Below are 22,484 nucleotides of genomic sequence, written 5' to 3'. Positions count from 1 at the left end.
TTTAAAAACAAAGTCAGCATATTAAGCCCTCAGACTGCTGAGCATCATATTAGCTTCAGCTGAAACTTGGGGCCCATTTTTGTTCAAAGTGAGGAGCATTACTAGGTGTTTGTTACTTCAGGTTAAGGTAAAACATGAAATATAATCCAGTTATAAATCCATGGTACTGAAATCCTCAGCTGATTCTGAAAGACTTCTGACTTGCCAACTCTAGAGAGTTAAACATATTTTGTCATTAATTTAAATCATCATAAGATAAAGAGTAGAAAGATAGCTCTGGGAATTGTCTTAAGACAGACTTGAAACATTTAACCTGTACTTTAAAAGCTCTGGTGAAGCTAAGAGCTAACATATAAGAAATATTTTATATGAAGTATGCATTACTTTGAATCTTCATAACTTAATAACACTGTAAAAAAAGATAAACAATACCAACTCAATAAAGTTGAGGCAACAGATGGTACACAATATTATTAACTAAATCTAACTACATTACAAGTTGAGTTAATAACAACTTAACAGGAAGTGCCTGTCAATTAAAAACGGACTAATTTATTCTGTTGGATTCATTCAAAATTCTCTTGATTTAGAATTACGTACACATAAAGATTATATTTAATGTGATCAAAATAAGTAGATTCTGTCTCAAACATTTTTATATTACAGTTACTTAAACAACTGCCTCAAAATCAAGGATGCATTTATATTTAATACATTTTATCAAATATATTAAGTATATTTAATACTTACTTTAACAATATTTAGTAATTAAATAACTACAGAATAATTTATTACAGTGTAGGTTAACTGAAGACAATACAGTATCTGTTATTTAACTCAAACAAACATGAAGCATTGACTAATAAACGACATTTCAAACTTTTTTCAAGTTGTTTTTTGGTCATTGTCAGCGAGCTAACCGACCTTGGCATAAGTAAATATTTGATGAAGTCTTTTCTGTCTGTTTTCTTGCCATATCCATCTTCATTATTGTATGGTGGGAGGAAGTCTCACTGGCACTGAGCTACTCTACATTGTTTATCTCAAAAATAGCATGAAAATAATGAGGGTTGGCAGGTGGGAGCGGAAGTCTTCAAGGATTAGCATACTGCAGTTGGTTCAGAAAGACAGAGCAATAAAGCAGAGAGGCATCTCAAGGATGCCAAGTTTTCTCAGTCAACAAAACAGACCTGCGGGATTCTTTCGGCCTGTGGTTTGCTGCCAATTACCCTCTGATAGGAGCATTGGTATGGACTCTAAAAGTTGACCTAAAGTAAAGTGAGGAAGGAGAAAAGTAATGATGCAAATCCATATCTGACTATAAATGCACTCATAATGACCACAGCTCCAAATCTTTCACGTTAGCAAAAAAAGTACCAATCCCACATATGTTTCATTGCCTCAGTAAGTTTCTTTGTTTCAAAAACACACATACCAACAGTAGAACCAGCCTTGGAGACAGTTTGTCCACTAGATGGCAGTGGTTTGCTACATAAGACAGTTTGGTTGCCTTTATAAAACAGGCTCACTTCAGCCACACACACTCCCGTCTGGACAGAAAATCAATGTGTCACTGCGTGGCTCAGGGTGTGCAGTGCAGATTTCTTTAGTGATAACTCCATTAATAAACATAATCCAGCATCACAGTCAGTAATGCATAAACCAGATAATGTTGGGGGGACAAATTGTTTAATGATGGATAAATGAGTACAGGAAGGAGACGAAGAAGAAAAAAAGAAGAGACATGCATTAAATGTAGTCTGGGATTATGTTGTCCCAGAACTATTTGCTTGTATTTTTTATCTTAAGGATATTAAATGAAGATAACTCAAAGCTAAATTAAAAATGATCATCAAATGCCAGGATTACACAGGGATGTAGATGTATGATGTGCACCAGCTGCCTTTCTCATGGACACCACCTTATGCTACCTTTACATCAGAAGACTTTGAAAAGATTTGGAAAAGACTCCTGGAAGACTATCATATCACACCTGCTCACATCTAAAGACAAGTGTTTAGAGTTTCTAGTCTCACACTGAGATTTAAGACAGACTGTCAATCTTGCAGGGAAACTATTTACAAGACAACAACTAGATTATTTTAGCAGTTTTTCCTACCATGCAATTTTCCTCCGTCATGTTCTTAGTAAAAACTGACTAAATGGAGGAGAAGCAGCTTTTGGCTCCAGCTGCTCCAGTGTGTGCAGTGGTTTGTGTTGAAAAAAAAAAATATTAAAAGAGAAGACGCCACAAAATGCCCCTCACAAAGCTTAAAAAGGCTTTCTGTTTTTCTGACATGAAAAGTTGACTATTTTACAGTAAAAATATATATAAGGAAGAATAAAGGAAAGGAACATTTAGAAATGAATTTGTGATATACATTTACATCCTATTTAATTATAATTTATTTAATTTAATAAGTAGCTCTATCAACTTTCAACTTATCAACTTTCATTTAGTTAATCATACTTTAATCATCGATTATTTATTACTAATTTATTTATAGGTCTACATTTATTTATACATTTTAACTGGGTCTCCTTACTGTTCTCTTTACTAAGAAACAGCGCCCCCAAAAATCTAAATATATGACATCACTATATTTTTTATTGAGGACTGAGCTTACTAGCATTATTGTGATGTTATTTTTTCCTGTGGAAGTGGTTTTACTGGCCGGTCTGGAACTGGGGACCTTTCCCCCGCTCATCTATTGGTTGGTGATTGCGTTACGTCACTGCGAATTGAGATAATATCAAACACGTTTGATATGATCCAAACCCAAGACTAGGAAAAGACTGATATGAAACAGTGCAGATTACTACCTTAAACTTAACAATGGAGATGACGGGAGCGCCGTAACTCTAGTAAAACTCCTAGATTTACTGAAGACTTTCAGTTTTTAGTCTGGGACTGGGGAAATCGTTTGCTGTAAGCCCAGCAATAGTTAGCTTTTCTATTTTACCCTTAAATTATGTCAAGAATCAACTCAGTACATTTTTATTACCTGAAACAGTTGAGAACTAAACCCAATGCTTATTCCAAATCATTCAACTCGCTCTTAATATATTGATTTTTGACTTATAACATAAACTAGAAGTGCAATCAGAGAATGCATACCTTCACCAAAGCAGCAACTGTTATTGAAAGGTAAAGCTAGCCAACAGAAATGACTTAAACCTGCTTTTTTGTAATGGCCAGCAGGGGGCGACTCTACTGGCTGCAAAATGAAGTCCAATTGTCCTGAAGTCTATGAGAAAATGACCCTACTTCTGATTTGAGTTTTTATGTCGCTTGTTTCAAGTCCTCTTTTATAGCATGATGTGAATTTTTTTTAGATTGATGATCCCATTAAGAGTAGAACAGATGATCAATCAGTGTACGGGTGTTAATAAGATAAGATAAGATAAGATATGACTTTATTTATCAGCAGCTCAAGAAACAGACACATAGATATAGACAGGAATATAAAAATTAAGACATATGCATTCATTCTATACAGATTATATACACATACATTTCTGCTATTTGGCATTTATTAGTGATATTGACAGGTTAAATAAGCTAGTTAGCTAGCACTATAGAAAGCTGATAATTTTATCTTCTTTGCAAATGTAATGTGTTAAGATAATCTGTTATTCTGTCTCTTTTTCTGTCCCTGTTGTCTGTCTCTGTGTATGCATGCGTAATTCACTAACTTTGTGTGTGCCCTGCAATTATGGATTAATCATGCAATATGCTTTTGATACAATGATTATGATCCTGTGTTAATATTGGTTTAGAAACTGTGATTACTTTAATTACATATATTCTATTTGATTAAACTGATTAAGATTCTATATATTAAATATCTATATATTTTATGTTTCATATTTTAGATTTTAGATTTCATGTGGACATTGCAAAATCTGTGTCTCCAATTATATCTCTGTAAGTCATAACAAGGCAGGAAGTTTGTTTTAACAAGTTTTGTTAACAGGACATGGACATGGTGTACTGGGCAGAGAAGATTACTGCCTGGTGACATGACGTGTCCCTATTTTTGATTAAAACTGATGAATCAACGGATGAAGAGGGTGGCACTTCCTGGAAGAAATCTACCTTCATTTTTTAGCAAAATCTGTCAGAATATAAAAAAGGGTTCAAGGGAAATTAGACTGGTCCAGACTTCATGAACTAAACCAGTCTTCTGTCTATGTAGTTTGAACCCAGAGGCTCTGTAACTGCACATTTCTTGACGTATTGTAATAAAATTATGTTAAACTGAGAACTTGGACATCTCCTGCTCATCATTCCCCATCAAACGATCTGCGCAGAGAATTGGTAAGAGGATTTACTGTTGGAGTCAAATAATTTATATATAGAAAATCATTCCTGCCACATGCCATCACACTGTACACTAACAGCTAAACGTATGTTCATAACATACAGTTGCTATGCACTTTATTTGTTTTTTATGCACACTGTTCACTGCACCTTATTTGTTTCATGGCACCTATATTTTTATACTGTATATTTATATTTTATTATGCACTAGAATCCATAGTCCTTTAGACATTTTTACTGTTGCTGCTACACTGTAATTTCTATCTATCTATCTATCTATCTATCTATCTATCTATCTATCTATCTATCTATCTATCTATCTATCTATCTATCTATCATCTATCTATCTATCATTTTATATCTGAAAATAAGCTTTTATTTTCAGATATAAAATGCTGCACATGTATGAATAATGATAAATAGGTCGAGAAAAATAGACAAAATTAAAACAATGGATAAATCTATCTATCTATCTATCTATCTATCTATCTATCTATCTATCTGTCTATCTGTCTATCTATCTATCTATCTATCTATCTATCTATCTATCTATCTATCTATCTATCTATCTAAAAGTTAGAAGATAATTTTTGTATCTACCCGAAGATTTGAATCCACTCCAAAAAAAAGCATCAGAGCTAAAAAAAAAACAAAAACAAACAAACATCAGGGCTTGTAGTCTTTCTTTAATCCTGCTGACAGACAAACAACCAAACCAAACCAAAAACACAACCTCTGTGGTGGAGGTAACTAGGATTTGTATCTACATACATTTTTGTAGCACAGTGGACATAATGTTTGAGGAGCAGGTCCACCCATGTAATGACACACGTACAGTTTTGTTTCTCATTGTACATTAGTTTTACTTGTTGAACTTCGATGGTTCTGTCCTTTTGTGTGACTTCCACTTTCCAAAGAAAACCATGAGTTTCAATCCTCGCAAATAATATCCACAATTTCACCAGATTACCAGCTGGCACAGTTTAATGTGATTCAGCATTGTGTCACATTAGGTGGCAAAAACAGCACAGTGCATCTCGGGTTTTGTTTGCATAAGCAGATGCACATTTTTTTCTGTCACGAAGAGACAGTGTGACTATATTTGACTTAAAAATGAGGAGGATGTGAATTTATTCCTCTCAAGGTGTATGCCTTGTGAAATATGCTTCTGAATTGTTCATGTCAGTCGAGGAGAGAAGAAGAAGCTTTTTGTGAATTTTCCATGAGTAATGTGCAATTGTTATGCTTAATTATGCATGATGTTGTGCCTCTGAGCATGCCCAGACCTTGGAGGCATTTTGATAATGCAAACCTGAGGAGGAAAGCATTACTTAATTCAAAAAGAAACTAATATTTACTCACTGCTGCCTCATATCGCGCCGATCAATTTCCTCTAGCGTTAATTCTGAAGTGATTTACTGTTGTTGTTGTTGTTGTTGTTGTTGTTGAGTCCAATGCCTCCCATTTCATCAAACATACTCATACTACAGTTGCTGATCAGAGACCTGCACTGACAAGTAAATCAATGAGTGACAACCCCTGACTTGTTTTTCCTGCATCAATTGTTTCACTCTTTGTTTGCACTGAATCAATAATTCTGTGATTCTTTTTTGCTGATGAATGGAGAGACTGAGAAGTGAGTTTGTTTGTGTGTGTCTGGGTATGTGTGTGTGTGTGTGTGTGTGTGTGTGTGTGTGAGAGAGAGAGAGAGAGATGAGGGATTGACAGTGTATTAACAACAGCAGTTATTGCAGCTCTGATCCCAGTTGCTGCTAAAGCACCAGACTGCATGTCGACAGATGATAATCAGGGCTAAAGGTCAGGTAAATAAAGGCCTTGATGGCTAATCCATGTTTACGGTCACATAATCCTTTGTGTATGTTTGTTTTGTGATCTTGTACAGTTCCACCACCTGTTCAATTTTGATTCAACACAAGCCAGTGCAAGCCTGAGACTTAAACCCTCAATGCAACATCCAAACTGTGAGTCAGAGAGCACAGCCGGACTGCGAAGTTCAATAAAGTTAGATCTCAAGATAAGGAGGCGGAGGGAAAGTTATCCATCTGTTCATCCATCCATCTCGAGTCTTACTCTGGGAGCTTTTGGGAAAACCCAGTCGGGCAAAAGGGAGATTATTAACTGCTATATGTTGTAAACTATTTTTTGCTGAAAAACTACCTCTAGCAATACACTTTTATTTACGTGGTTGTTAAGGTTTTACTTCTATTGTATGTGTTTTCAGTAAAACCTCACCTGGTTAAACATACTTTCAATCAATACATTCAAACCTTAACGTTGCAGCACGAGACTTGCATCTCGTGTTGATTTCAGCACACATTGTGGACAAAAGCAGAAGTTTTCCCATAAGCACCACTGCCTTTTGTTGTAAAGATCTGCAGCTGCCAGGCTCCCGTTAGAAAACCTCTCATTTTGCTGCAGCACTCTGCCCTGTTGAGACCTGGTCCTGGTTCTCCCATGCCTCCCTTCCCTACAACTGAAGTCCTGCAGCAGCAGAGGGACCTTATCTCCAATGACCGGCCACTGGTACACATACTCCCCTTTTCAACCAAGGCAGTTCCATGGCTTGTTTGGACTCGGTGCCTGAAAACCAGTTTCTTGCTTCTTGACTGCCAAAGAACCGGCTCTGGAGCAAAATAACTTTATTTTTTGCACTGGTCAAAAAGGCGTAATAAAACATCTGGCCGGATTCCCATGTATGGGTAGTCCTGGATCATGTGGAAGGTCTTCCTGACCACCACCTTCTCTTCAGGCGATGCCATCTGCAGGCTGAATTCCATGTCAACAGATCTGGACCTATCTGGTGCAGGCTGCTTGCTGTGGTAGGACCACCTGGAGCTGAAGGAGTTGGAATGGGACCTGGTGGCAGACATTAAGAATAACTACATAGAAAAACTAAAAACAATCTACTCACTCAGTGGCATACTGAGGCTGCCAAATTGCCAATTTCTCCAAACCTGCTTTTTATTTTAATCATTTAAATTGAAAGCCATTTTTATTGATACTCAATTTAACACTGAAATCGTGACATCCCTCATGATTAATAGGCTTTAGACGTGCTGCCTGAGTTTTGTTGTCTTTGTACAGAACTAGACTGTTTCCTCCTGTTTCTGGTCTTTATGATAAGCTAAGCTAACCATCTCCTGGATGTAGCTTCATATTTAGATACAGACATAAGTGTGATATTTTCACAGCTGTTGCCACGGAAGAAAATAAACATATTTCTATATTAAAATATCAAACTACTGCTTTAACTTTAGCTGAGCTTTAACTTCTAGTGAGGCCTTTACTCTTACCTGAGTATTGTATTTCATGGTTAGATTTTGTAAAACAGCCGGAGTAAACACCATCATCATATTACATGCCCTCGGCTTCCTACAGGGCTCAGTGTTACCGTCCTCCTGAGTTAAGGCTGGAAGCCACTGTGAGTCAAAATGACGGGAGAACTCTCCTCCATATCCACTACTAATGCGCTCTTTTGATTCCCCATGTTAATAAAAGCCTTATTAGTAACTTCAATGAACCTCCCATAATGACCATGTGGGCTCTATTGTGAGCTGGGTGGGTGTAAGCACAGCTGTTGGTTCCCCTAATGGCTAATGTCCGGGGTTGTGATTAAAAGCACCGCAACCATGAACCATGAACTCATTTCAGCTCCAGCTATTGTCTGCAGAACGAGAAGATAAGAGCTAATTGCTAGATTTTGTTTCAGCACAAGAAAAGAAGCACGACGTACTGAGGAAGAACTATGAAGTAAGGACAGGAAATTAGAGTTTGGGTAATAACTGGCTGTCTAACTGCACGAGAACACTTTAAATAGGAGCTTTTGCATTAGTGACAGCAGCGTTTTGATAGCCAGTGTCCACACAACCTCATACTTGTTAGTATTAATTATCTTGTGTCCTTTAATGGAATGTAGAAGAAGTGAAATAACCCAGAATAATTCAGATTTCTTTTTCTCTAAGACAGGAAAGGACGTGCCAATGACAGTCTCCTCGTTCTCTCCACAGTCGGACAGCAACAATAGATATGACCTAGGTAAAAGGTTCAGCAGACACATTATTATTATTTTTTCAAATGACCCAGCATTGCCTCTTGAAGGTTCCACCTACAAAGAGGACTACATTGTTCTTTGGGAGTGTTTAGAGCGAAGAGTCCTGTGACAAGGACAGATGTTTTCAGGTAATCAATAGCAATCTGAGCAGTCTATTCCACCAGAAAGCAGCAGGAATTAAAAACTTTAACAGTGACTGCACTTAAATTGTGCAGCAGCATTTTAGACATAAGAAACCACTCTGTAAATCCGACTTGAGTCGGCTAAATCTAATTGTCCCTTGTGTCGACTTAAGTCCTTTGCTGGGTGTATTAGGTTGAAATATTGCAGCTGTTTTACTCATACAACACCTCAGGCTTCAGTTAGGCAGCTCCAGGGTCATAATAATTAAAAAAAATGACACAACTAAGAAGTGCTTAGATGCATGCTTGGGGAAAAGCATTTCACCTACACAACTGCCCTTGTGGGAGCTTTATTCATAAAGAGAAGTGTGCGAGGCTGTGTCTTGTTTGCACACAATACAAGGTCATGGATTATTTATACTTACAAAAAATTACTATTTCATATTCCTTGCAACATAATCTATAACCAAGAAATCACTGCTTTGTTTTATTATGTAATATATCCTGGGAGGTTAGAACATTACTAGTAAGTCAAAGTCTATTTCTGCTTTGCTGATGTGATATACGACTAATAAACAACTTGCAAAGTACACTGATCCCATCAAAAAGGCATATATTGTCCCCATGACTCATTTCTGAGCATGGAGTTAAATCCTTTTTAATTAGGACGTTCTAGCTTAATCTAAAATCGTTACTTATTAATAGGTGCATCTACTTAATTAGTTAAATTCCCCATTGAGGTTAAGGGACTTAGATTTATAATTTGTAGGATTTGAGCACTGCAGCTAAACAGCAAACTCCTTGCATGAAAAGTTAAGCCAATGCAGAAGTACCTAAAGCCTGTATTGTTGCTAATGGCCAGCAGGGGGTGACTGCACTGGTAGCAAAAAGAAGTCTGGTTGTATGAAAGTTTGTGAGAAAATTAACATACTTCTCACTTGATTTGTCACCTGGTAAATATTTTACCTTATGACCTAATGGCCTTCTCAAATACAGCATTATTTTCAATATGGGTTCGACCAATGGCATCCTTTGTTCCAACTGCTGTCATACATCTGGGTGTAGCATGTGACAAACCATAGACTGTGTATAAATAATGGACTATGATATGGATGGCACCCATTGGTTTGTGGACTGCCCGTTGGAAGCATAGAGTTCAGCGTTACACTCGTCGCCATTTTGTGTCGCCATCTTGTTTCCGGGAAGCAGACCATATTTGGACTATGGAGGAGGAGAGGGATCTGATCATTGACTACAGCCTCTCTACACCTCAACCTGACTGAGAGAAGCTGCTGCTAATTCATGTTAGCATTAACTGGAGCATTAACCGGGATGTTAGTTTTGGCTAGCAAAGAAACAAAAACAAAATGTACATTACTGACCTCAGAAAACTGACCAGCGACTCCTTGGAGTGTCTGTTAGTCCAACCAAACACTGAACAAGACATTATTAATGGACAAAATTTTCAAATGAACTGTCATTAAGTGAAAATACAGTGAAAGGGTCAAAGTTATGAGACCAAATCGGTAAACGTCGTTTTTTATATCAATATATTGTTATATATAACTTTATTGACACGTTGCCGTGGATACGCATTGTTCTGCTTCTCTCCTGATGACAGCTCCACTTGTTAGCCACCTGTCAATCAAAGGAAGCCCCGCCCCAAATCAAACAATTCTTTATCTTCTATTTTCTTCTTTATGGGGCCATTATTGGAACTATTAGTTATCAAATTGTCTTGAAGAAGATTTTTTACTAGTGATTGAGACCATAGTGTTATATAATAAATCAAGTGAGAAGTTTTCTCATTTTGCACTGGAATGAATGGACGAATTTTTTTGCAGCAATTTTCGGTAGAATGCAGCTTAAGGCACCACCTGGTTTGCCGACCTCCTTAGACACAGAGGTCGCCGCCTGTGACAAACACTGCAACAACTATCTGAACAACTAAATAAAAGACAATATGTGTCAACCTAACTAAATAAACCAACTAATAAGACCGCAAGTTTGATGTTTATGCTAGCTGTTGTGACTAGCCCCATTCCAACACATAACAAAGTGCATAGCAGCTACATTAGCATCTTCATTTGGAACATGGCACTGGGGATAAATTGCTCTGGGCTCAGTATGCCTAGTTGGAAAATTTGCATGTGAATTTTCTGTTATGCACACGATTTGCATAGCAATGGTGACAAATGGTTTAAATAAGTTTGTTGTTTTTTCACCTTGCGAACTGGCTACAGCTATCAGGTATTTATACAGTCTATGGGTGAGGGCTGTTAACTTAGCACCTCCCTCTTGCACAAATATGGCCACTTCTGGCTCCAAAATAGCAAGATGGACATGGCCAAAATGTCAAACTTGAGGCTTTAGAACGGTAGTCCAGGTTACCTTGGCTACATCAACTTCTTCTATAGTGTTTGCCTGCAAAACCGATATTAGACTATGTAATCTAACCAAGAAGGGTTGAATTACAGAAGTAAATATACAGCTAAAACACAATCCTCCCCTCTATGTCTAGACTGTTTTCCTCTAAATAGGTCTTTTTCATTCAGCACTGAGCCTTGTGTGAGCATCTATGGAAACATCACTGTGTGCTTTTGTTTGTCTAAAACATTAGCTGGACATCAGCACTTATTACCCCGCACTGTCACCATGCCAGCAGGCTGCAGAATAATGGATGGTGTGATTCTGCAGTTCTAATAAGCATAACGATATACTGATGAAAATGTGAGAAAATTAGCTGTACCTTCCAGCACCCGTGTGGTCTTTGTGTGTGTGCGTGCATGTGTCAGTATGAGCGTGCTGGTGCAGAGGCTGGTCCCTCTCACTATGCTGTGTCACTTCCAATCAGGTCTGTAATATTTCACACGAAAGCAGAGGAGTCCCAAATCTCTCTGTCTGAGTGCATTTGTTCATCTGCCTGCTCTAAAAGCAGAACTCTTTGATTTTATCTGGAGAATTGGACCATATGGGTTCTCAAATCACTAAGGAGGAAACAAGACTTAAAGTTTTTTTTATGTAGTGCAGGTAGATATGGATAAAATACCACCCTTAGGATGCTATCATCTGATGCTTCTGATGAATTAAAAATGTGCTTTGGAATGGAGAGCTCACTGCATGCAGGCCTTTGCAACTCTACATAATAAAAGATAAAAGTCAGGATTCCTGGTGGTTAGGATGCCTGCTGTGCACATAAGGGTCTGGGCTATACAGAGATCAAGGTGATGTGAATTCATCTTGGTATTTTAATGTGTGCAAAGAGCGAGAGTAAGAGAAAGAAAACATGGTGTATGAAGCTGATAAAGACGGCCCCCAGTTTGCTGCATCAGTATCAGTGCAGAGTTCTATTGACTTTCTGTAACTTAACTAAAAACTGTTGATATTCTCCTTTTCCACTAAGGCTCATGTTTCAAACTACTTCTGCTACAAGATGCTGCAGAATGAGGAAGTGCTCATGTTGTCTCATAAGAGAGCACAGGATGCTCTATTTTAGCCTTTCCAAAACCAATAATACCAGAGCAAAGTACGAACTTACTTTCAAGGACCATAATCATAGTTTTTCCTATTTTATAACTGACATATAGTTTTAGTCTTGGCCTTTTAGCACGGTCTTATGCTGGCTATGTAGCCATCAAATGTACACTACTGGTCAAAAGTTTTAGAACACACCAACTTTTCCAGAATTTAATTGAAAATTATGCAGTTTAGTGTCTCAGTGTACTCTGAAATTAATGCACATTTGCAACATTTAAAATTCTTTATTGAGCATGAGCATAGTGTTTTCAAAGTAAAAAAAAAAGATTCAAAATCACATTTTATGTTGGACTTAAGGACTAAAAAAAGACACAAAATGACAAAAAAAGACACAAAATGACCAAAAAAAGACACAAAATGACTTACAAAGACATGAAAAGAATTCAAAAATGGACAAAATAGCCCAAGACTCCATAGAGTTAAGTTGTTAACCCATTTCTTGTTCCCTGAAAAAGGCCTACTTGTATAATTCTGAAATGTACATTATTTTTCAGTTTTGGTTAAGCTTACCTTTTTTTATTTACCTCTGGCAGTTCACCACTTACCTTTGTACCCTTTCAAGCTGTTCATTTGACTTGAACTGCTTGAATTTCAATAAAAAACTGGAAAAATTAGGGTGTTCTAAAACTTTTGACCGGCAGTGTATATTTAGTATCTGTTGAAAAGGTTTTTGTCTTGAAACAAATCAGCCACATATTAAAGACAGTTGCTGTGTCTAATACTTCTGTTAGTACACTTCCATGTTGTACACTGTGTACAATTTGTACTTAATACTTGGTAGTGTTATCTCTAATTGCACACGGCAGTAATGAACATACCAGAAGCTCGGTAGATCAGCCAGTGATAATCAACTGCAGATATCAGTGTATCTGCAGTAATTTAATTAAGACTGATAAATTATCCCATTCTGGCTTCTATGCAACTACAGTGCACTGTAAAAAAATAATCAGTTTAATTTAGAGTAAAATACAGGCAGCTGTGGTTGCCAGAACTTCACCGTAAAATATACAGTGAGTGGGTTTTCTACTGTAAATTTAAATGTAAATATCAGCAAAAGCTGAAATTTAGACTGAATAATCCTGTTTTTTTTAGGCTAATGTGTTATTCATTCACACATCATGGTATATCTCCATTAATTTTACATGAAAATGTTATATTTTTACAGTAAAACGGTGTGTTTCCTACAGTTTATGACAGAAAAAAGTAAAAGTGTTGTGCGATTATTTGATTTACGGTAATTAAAAGTGTCGACTACGGTGATATAGAATTTTTAATTTCACGCCCTATTTCTGATGTAATTTGACAGTGTTTGACTGTAATTTCTACAAACATTTTTTACAGTGTATAGGTTGACATTTATTGTTTTAACTGCGTCCACTGAAGCGTCCTCACTCGCTATTTTCACAGGTTGGAAATAGGTTTGTGGTTTTGAAAGCCTACATTTGATGGTAAAACCTGATAGCAGTGTAGTACAGAGATAAAACCACACAGTTCTGTTTGCAGAGTGTTCACAATGGAGTCAGCATGTTTCTGTGATATTGTTGCACCTGTTTGTTGGATCTGCTCCTCTCGAGGAGAAATCTGGCCTTGTTATGGACAGTCATTTCCCTCCCAACTGCCACACAGACTGTGTGCCCATACAAACATACACAGTGAGATGGATTTAATGCAGGATGCAGAATGATTGCACAACTCAAAGGGCGGGACGGGCAAATAGACTCGTTGGATTGATCTTGAAATAGACTTTAAAATAAGCTGAAGCAACCAAGTAGGTCAGAGTCGATGATTCCTCGGTTTCTTTTTCTGCTGATGTTGGCTTTTGTACACAAAGATGGCCGCCTCATATTTGAGTCCAGAAGTATATAAAGTAAAAACCAGAGCATGGATACATTTCTTTCAATTGAGGATTTTTCTTTCAGGTTTACTTTGCTCTTTACAAGAAGAATGTTATATTTGACTTATTGAATCTACATCTACAATTGTAGTTTAGTGATCTACAGTGCACCTGCATCTCCAGCTCCATCCAAAGCAATCCAATCTGCCTTTCTGTGGGCTGAAAATCAATTACTTGTTTTCTGTATAAATACAGTCACTATAGCTGCTGGAGTGAAGGAGAGAACATTGAAGAGGGGAGCATCGCTTTGTTTTCATTAACTGTAAATTAAATGGCATTTCCCCTGCAGGCTGGAGCTTCAATCTGTCCTGATTTATTAGCTTTGGAAACAAACTCTGGGAGCCATGCAACAGATGACCAACCGATCCCCTGGGCCAGGTCCTTCATTTCAAGCTAGCGGCTGTAGCGGCGCTGCGCTGCTGTGTGTCCAATCCGAACGGGTCTTATCTGTCAGAAGAATATTGACTGCATTACTCATTATCAGCCAAGAGTGTCTCTGCTAGTAAACTCACACTCAATGAAGGCAGCTATCAAAAGCAATCCTCAAGAGGATGTCTGGCCACGAGAGATGATCCCGGTGCAATCATACATCTCTCTCTGTCTTTCTTTCTCGTCTTAAGTAATTTCTCTCTGTCTTACTCTCCCCTCTGTAGCTTTATAGCTTTTTAATCAACTCTTCCCGCCGCTGCTCACTGCTATTCTAGAGGCGGAAGGTGAGAGAAAACAAGATGAGGACATCAACTTTAGAGCACTCAGAAACCAAGTTATCACTCGATTCCAATATGGATGACTCTAGGGAAGAAAAATAATAAACACTTGAATCAAGTCTGCATGCAATATACTTTAACAGTTAGAAATGGGTTTTGTATTGACGGTTCGGGAGGTAACTCCGTTTTGAGGAAAGACAACCTTAAAGAAATAGTTTGACATTTTGGGAAATACACTTATTCTCTTTTTTGTCAAAAGTTAGATGAGAAGGTCGATACCTTTTTTTCATGTATGCATGCTAACTGTAAGCTGAAGCCAGTAGTTAGCTTAGCATAAAGACTGAAAACAGATTAAGTTTGCTAGCCTGGCTCTCCACAGCATCACCCATAGATTATGAAGACGCTTATTGTGGGTGGCTCCGGATGTCGCTGTTTGGCAGTGCCTGACTCCTCCCAACTCTTGGCTAATCCAAAAATAGGCGAAGAGTGTCGGTGAGCCGAGGTGGGCTTGATGAAGCCTGGTTGCTGAAACACGCCACCTGTGATAGTGCCAAACCAGGGATGGGCAACTTAAATGCTGGAGGGGTCACACTTTTTCACCAACACTACCACAGGGCCACATATAGAACTGAGCACTTAACCAGATATGATGAAACTGCAATTTTAAATCTGTTTACAGTGCAGTAACTTAACATATTTCTTGCTCAAATGCATGTTTAACAGTATAAATAATACAAAAGGTTTGAAGCCAATAAAAAATAACCACTTACTGTGATTTCTTTTTCTTTTCAGTGCAAGAACAGCAGATCAACATTAATTGCAAGAAGTAATTTTGTGCATTTTTACACTGCACTTTTAAGATTTTGTACTGAGGGCCACTTCAAGTGAGGGTGCAGGCCATATGCGGCCCCCGGGCCTCCAGTTGCCCATCCCTGTGCCACACTGTCACTCACAAGTGGCCACACCCTAAAAATATGCATAATTTTATCAGTGAGTTATAATTTCAACAGTGAGATATGTAATTCAGAACCTGGTCTCACAGAAATCCGTGAAATAGCCATGGATTCGCTTAACTCAAAATCCGTGGAATAGCCACGGAATCACTAAAATTTCTGTGAAACTGACACGGATTTTTGCTACACTGCAAGTTAATGACAGTCATATCCCGTGGCTATTCCATGGATATTTGTTCCTATTGGTTTGTTCCAAGTCACATGACTTTCAAGGTCCCGGCGGTCAGAACAAAAAACATGGCGGACAGTTCTCTCATTTTTAGTGAAAAAATCAATATTTTGACTTAGTTTCTGCATAAAAATGGATTTTGATCACATTTCTAGCAAGAAATATATGTTTTATTTTCTAAATATTCACTCAGTGAATGTACATAATCACTTTGTATGTTGGAATAGCCACGGGATATGACTGTCATTAACTTGCATTGTAGCGAAATCAGTGTCAGTTTCACGGAAATTTGAGTGATTCCGTGGCTATTCCACGGATTTTGAGTTAAGCAAATCCGTGGCTATTTCACGGATTCCTGTGAGACCATGTTGATAATTCACCCCTCACACAAGTGTCATGAACAGGAAAATAACTATAGAGACCTAAACATTTTGTTTCAAACCAGCTGTAATTATGTTTATTTTTGCTGGAAAGCAGCGCATTTTGACATGGGGGGTCTTTGGGGATCGACTCACTTTTGGAGCCGGCCTCAGGCATTTCCGCGTTGGCTTCATTTTTAACAAAGGTGTGAGGGGCACTCACACTTGGCACTCATCAGTGTGGATCAGTGATCAGCTCAGTGCAGCGTTAGGTGTGTGTGTGTGTGTGTGTGTGTGTGTCTGATTGCCCGTGATCAGACCAGGTGTGGGAGGCCTATATCAGCAGCTGGTTCCAGTGCTCCGTGCTGACTCATCGTGTCACCTTCAGAGGCAGTGAGAGCATCTCCTCTTATGTTTCATGCCTTTAGTGATAGTTCCTCGTGTCTTCTAGTGTGTTGGTTATTTGCCCTGGCTCGTTCTTAAACCCAGCACTTATTTTAAGGCTTCCTTGACAGCCAATTTTTGTGTTTTTGTTTATAGGGGCTATCTTGTGCTCCCTGAGTTTGTTTTTTGAGTCAGCTGTTCGGCAGCGGTGATTTAGTTTCCCCCTTATCCAAGCCTTTTATTTAAAGGAGCTTGTTATTTCTTTTCAGATTGCCTTTAGATATTCCCCCCCTATCCCATCCAACCGATTTTTGTGCTTATCCCTTCTGGAACAACTTTAAGATCCCAGAGTCTGCAATTGTGTTCCTTATCTCACCAACCTGACAAATGGTAGCAAAGGTTGCCTGCCAGAACCCAAGGTTGCCAACTTGAGATAATAAAATTATTATAGATTTGACATGGATATAGTAAGGGTCATCCTGAACAGCATTACAGTGAAAACTTAATCAAAACCTTGTAAAAAAAATATTTGTTTATTTTAAGAATGCGTGAGGATTCACATGGTTACCATTTGTCCCTATTTCCAGTCTTAATGCTGGGCTAAGCTAGCCTGGGTATACCCATACTGCCTTGCGCGCTCGAATTTAATTTCGAACCTCCATCCAGTCTGGCAACCAGGGCCGTTTCTTAGCCCTGTTTTAGGGATCCAATCACAGAGCGGGGAGGGACGGCAAGACAATGACGCGTACTACTCGGCACTTGGAAGCTTGTAGTTTTCTTACGGATCCAACATGGTTGCTGCAGACGCGAAACGCTCTTTAGCTGTAGATGGTGTTTTAAATAGTTTAGAGCGAAAGTTGAAAGGCGAAAGGTCTCTCGGCGGCTCCGCTGTCCCCCGGCTCGTAGCGAGATCACCGGTAGCGGGGCTATTAGCGCCGCTAGCGAGAGACCCGCAGCAGCTTGTTTATTGCCCATAAAATCAGTGGATGTGTGGCTGAATGACATGAGGGGGAATAAAGCGTGAAAATAAATCTTGCAGAAAGCGAGAACTGGAAAAGAAACGCAGCAAGCAACACTCTCTCACAGACACACACACAACAAACATCCATTTCTGTTGCTCTACTACGTCATCTGGTATAACTGATATGATTGGCTAAGAGCTACCTACAGACGCTTTGATAGACATTCTAAGCGCCCAATAAACGGCTCCGGAGGATCGTAAACCACACCTCCTCTACGGAGAAATGAACGGCTGGTTTCCAGACCAAATCTCATTTGAGATTAGTCTGGTGTTAGCCAGGCTAGGGCTAAGCTGTGGCCCTACAAGTACAAACATGAGGTGGTGTCAACCTTAACTCTCAACATCAATGTAAATGAGTGTATGGCCAACAATATCAAACTATCGCTATCGCTTCAACAAAGCTTCATTGTATGTGGCAGCGTCTGTAGTTAGCAAAAGCTTTATTTCCAGCCTCCCTGGGAATCGAAGTAAGAGTAGTATTTAAATTCAGGACTGTATTGTAAAGTTTTCTCTGCCTTTCAAAAGTCTTTCCCAGGATCCCCTTTTTCATCTTTTAATAAAGACACTACAAATTTAGAATCTGATCCTTAATGAGATATAATACATCTGTTGCCTGTATTTATAACCTGATTTCCCAACAGAAATCATTGAACATTTATCTTGTCTCGTCTTTTACCTGTTGAACTGAATAAACAGTCAAAGTCTGGGAAGTGTGCCATGAAGCGCTCTCAGGAATTTCAAACATAAAAACAGGGTAAAGTTTTCTTTCATCCACTTTGTTTTCTGTCTCATGACTATGCCTATCTAGTGCCTCTGTTTATACTGAGAAAGTATGATTTATTTGAGCTGCATATCCACAAGGCATCGTCATCTTCCAAACAACAGCGAGGAACAACAAAGAAATGGCTTGAGATACACACAAATCAAAAAGGAAAAACAGTAATTACTTTGGCTGTCAAATGAGTCTTAAAATATTTTTTTTATTGTCCCGCAGTCTGAACTTCAAAGAACTATCAGATTCCAGTGTCTCTGTACGACAAGATGCAAAGTCTCTGTGAATAGCATCCTCCTAATGTCACTAAGGAGGGGGAGCAGAGACATACATACAAAGCTGCACTGATGCAAAGACGAGCACTGGAATGATAAAGGATTGTTACGATCTGAGCTACTATACAGGCCATCACAATGCTTCCTCATAAGTCAACTAAACAACTGGAAAGAATGGGAGCGTTTGTAAAAGATAAGCAGGAGGATCCCTTCCTCATTCACCCCACACACACTTACTTAACCCTCTAATGGCAAAAAGGGGAATATGTGAACACAAAATAATGAGATATGCTATGATATGATAAAATATGAACCTTTACAATACATTGTGATACATATAATTACTACCAAAGAAGGAGAAGCAGCTTTTAGTGTTTATGCCCTGCGAAAGTGGAACGCCCTGCCTGACACAGTTAAACATGCCACATCAGCAGCCATTTTTAAAAACAGATTAAAAACTACTTTTCTCTACAGCATTCGGTTGAACTGTGTGTGTGCGTGTGTGGTTGTGGGAGTGGGTGCACATGTGTGAGTATGTAAGTGTATATGTGGTGAATATGGCATAGCTGGTCTACCTGCACTCTTCAATTAATTTGTAATTGATTTTTTGGTAACACTTTACAATAACCAACTAAGTAATGTTTATAGATGGTTTATAGACCAATAATTAACCATGTACTACATATTTAACCATTAAATGTTTTCAACCAATTTCTTAAAGGTATTAGCCTGGGTATACCCAGACTGCCTTGCGCGCTCGAATTTGATTTCGAACCTCCAGGCGGTCTAGAAACTAAGCGATTTTCCTAGCCCTGTTTTAGGGATCCAATCACAGAGCGGGGAGGGACGGTGAGACGATGACGCGTACTACTCGGCACTTGGAAGCTTTCCGGATCCAACATGGCTGCTGCAGACGCGAAACTCTCTTTAGCTGTAGATGGTGTTTTAAATAGTTTAGAGCGAAAGTTGAAAGGCGAAAGGTCGCTCGGCAGCTCCGCTGTCCCCCGGCTGGTAGCCAGATCACCGGTAGCGGGGCTATTAGCGCCGCACGGGCGGTTTCTGCGGCTCGTTGCGCCGAGCCGGTGAGACCGCCGGTCACCGCCGGTGATCTCGCTCCGAATCGGGGGACAGCGGAGCCCCCAGAGACCCGCAGCAGCTTGTTTATTGCCCATAAAATCAGTGGATGTGTGTGGCAGAATGACATGAGGGGGAATAAAGCGTGAAAATAAATAATCTTGCAGAAAGCGAGAACTGGAGAAGCAAAGCAGCAGCAACACTCTCTCTCAGACACACACACAACAAACATCCATCTCTGTTGCTCTACTACGTCATCTGGTATAACTGATCTGATTGGCTAAGAGCTACCTACAGACGCTTTGATAGACATTCTAAGCGTCCAATAAACGGCTCCGGAGGATTGTAAACCACACCTCCTCTACGGAGAAAAGCATTGAAGGTGTCCAGACCTAATCTCCAATGAGATTTGGTCTGGTGTTAGCCAGGCTATAAAGGTATATGAATAATTTTAAAATCATTAACATACTTAATATTGTGTTAAAATGTTATAATGAGTGCAACTAAAACTATCTGTTAACCATTTATAAATGATGGTTATTGTAAAGTGTTACCGATTTTTTATTTCTTTTTAATTGTTTGTTTGTTTTTCTGTGTTCTGTTTTGTTTTTTAACTGTAATTATGTATATACATTGTGAAGCACATTGAGTCTGCCTTGTGCATGAAATGCGCTCTATAAATGAAGTTGAATTGAATTGAATTGAATTAAATAATACAACAAAATCTGAAATAATAGCATATATTGTGATATTTATCAATATATTACATTTTGGTAAGGCTTTTCTAATTCAATGTTTATAGTTATACCTATGAAAGTAAGGCACTAGAATTTATGATTAAGAATCCCCTATTAGTACCACAATGGGGAAATTCAAACTCTGCATTTAACCCATCCTTTTTTACACACACCATGCTTGGGAGCAATGGGCAGCACTTGACCTGTCAGTCCTGGGATTCAAACCGACAACCCTCATTAGAATAATCTGTCTCTGTTGTCTGTCTCTGTGGACGTACGTCAATATCTATGCATGTGTAATTCATCCTCTCTCTCTGTGCATTTATAGATTAATCATGCAAAATGCTTTGCTACAATGTTCATGTGCTAATATTGTTTTAAAACTATGATTAAACTAAATACATTTACTCTAAATACTGTAATATTTACTCCATCTGCTTAAACTTTCTCTGCCCTACTTCTGTGAAAATCTGTGTCTCCAATAATATCTCTGCAAGTCCTATCAAGGCAGGAGTTTGTGTTTTGAAAGTTTGTTGCAGATCAGGTCACAGACATGATGTGCTAGGCAGAGAGATATCTGACGTGTCTGCTTGGTGTCCACGTATTGAATAAACTGACAAATCAGCAGATTGAAAGGAGGCACCTTCTGGAGAGTTCAACCTACATTTTTTAGTAAACCCCTGTTAGGTTATAAAAAAGGTTCAGGTAAAGTAGGTGGGACCAGACTTAATGAACTGACCAGCCTATGTGTAATCAGGGAAGTGTAGTTTGAACCCAGAGATTCTGTAACTGCACAATTCTTGACGTATTGTAATAAAGTGAAGTTAAACTGAGAACTTGGACGTCTCCTGCTCATCCTTTCCCGATCAAACGATCAGCGCAGAGAAATAGGTGAGAGGATTTTGTGTTGGAGTCAGATAATTTAATTTTTAAAGGTTTCCTCGATGTATTTCTCAACACCCTCTGGCTATAAACCTGATTCCTAATCGCTTTTTTTTACGATCCAAAGTAGTGTTGTTGGCTGCAATACCTAGTGCCCTTAGCAATTATGACAGGATGAAAAGAAGTGAAAGTGAGCTGAAAGTGAATGTGTGTTTAGGCGAGGCAGAGGGATGGTGGATGGGTTCAACAAACACAGGAGAAAATCAATGCTGTTACTTAGAGCTAACCTGTAAATTAACTCCTGGATGTACACTACTGGTCAAAAGTTTTAGAACACACCAACTTTTCCAGAATTTAATTGAAAATGATGCAGTTTAATGTCTCAGTGTACTCTGAAATTAATGCACATTTGCAACATTTAAAATTCTTCATTGAGCATGATAGTGTTTTGAAAGTAAAAAAAAGATTCAAAATCACATTTTATGTTGAACTAAAGGACTAAAAAAAGACACAAAATGACCCAAAAAAAGACACAAAAGGACAAAAAAAGACATGAAAAGAATTCAAAAATGGACAAAATAGCCCAAGACTCCATGGAGTTAAGTTGTTAATCCATTTCTTGTTCCCTGAAAAAGCCCTACTTGTATAATTCTGAAATGTACATTATTTTTCAGTTTTGGTTAAGCTTACCTTTTTTATTTACCTCTGGCAGTTCACCACTTACCTTTGTACCCTTTCAAGCTGTTCATTTGACTTGAACTGCTTGAATTTCAATAAAAAACTGGAAAAAATGGGGTGTTCTAAAACTTTTGACCGGTAGTGTAGATATGTCACATTCTACATAATTTTCTATGTCACCAGCTAACTGTGTCCAGTAGTTTTCCTAACCTTAACCAAGTTGTTTTGCTGCCTAAACCTAACTAAGTAGTTCTGTTTCATAATATTAACTATGAGCAATTGTGTGACTATTTCAGAGATCTAAATAGAGCCTTCATATTTTGTAAGATATCATATGAACTGTTGTTCACAAATTTCATGAGAATATGTTGTTATGTTATATACAATGTATTATGATACATATTAATATGATATGATACATTATGCAATAAAATATATATGTTACAATACAAACAATACAATGA

This window comes from Centropristis striata, chromosome 18 (genome assembly GCF_030273125.1).
Source record: "Centropristis striata isolate RG_2023a ecotype Rhode Island chromosome 18, C.striata_1.0, whole genome shotgun sequence".
Lineage (NCBI taxonomy): Eukaryota > Metazoa > Chordata > Actinopteri > Perciformes > Serranidae > Centropristis > Centropristis striata.
The sequence above is the reverse complement of the archived record's forward strand: the minus strand, read 5'-3'. Positions refer to the sequence as shown.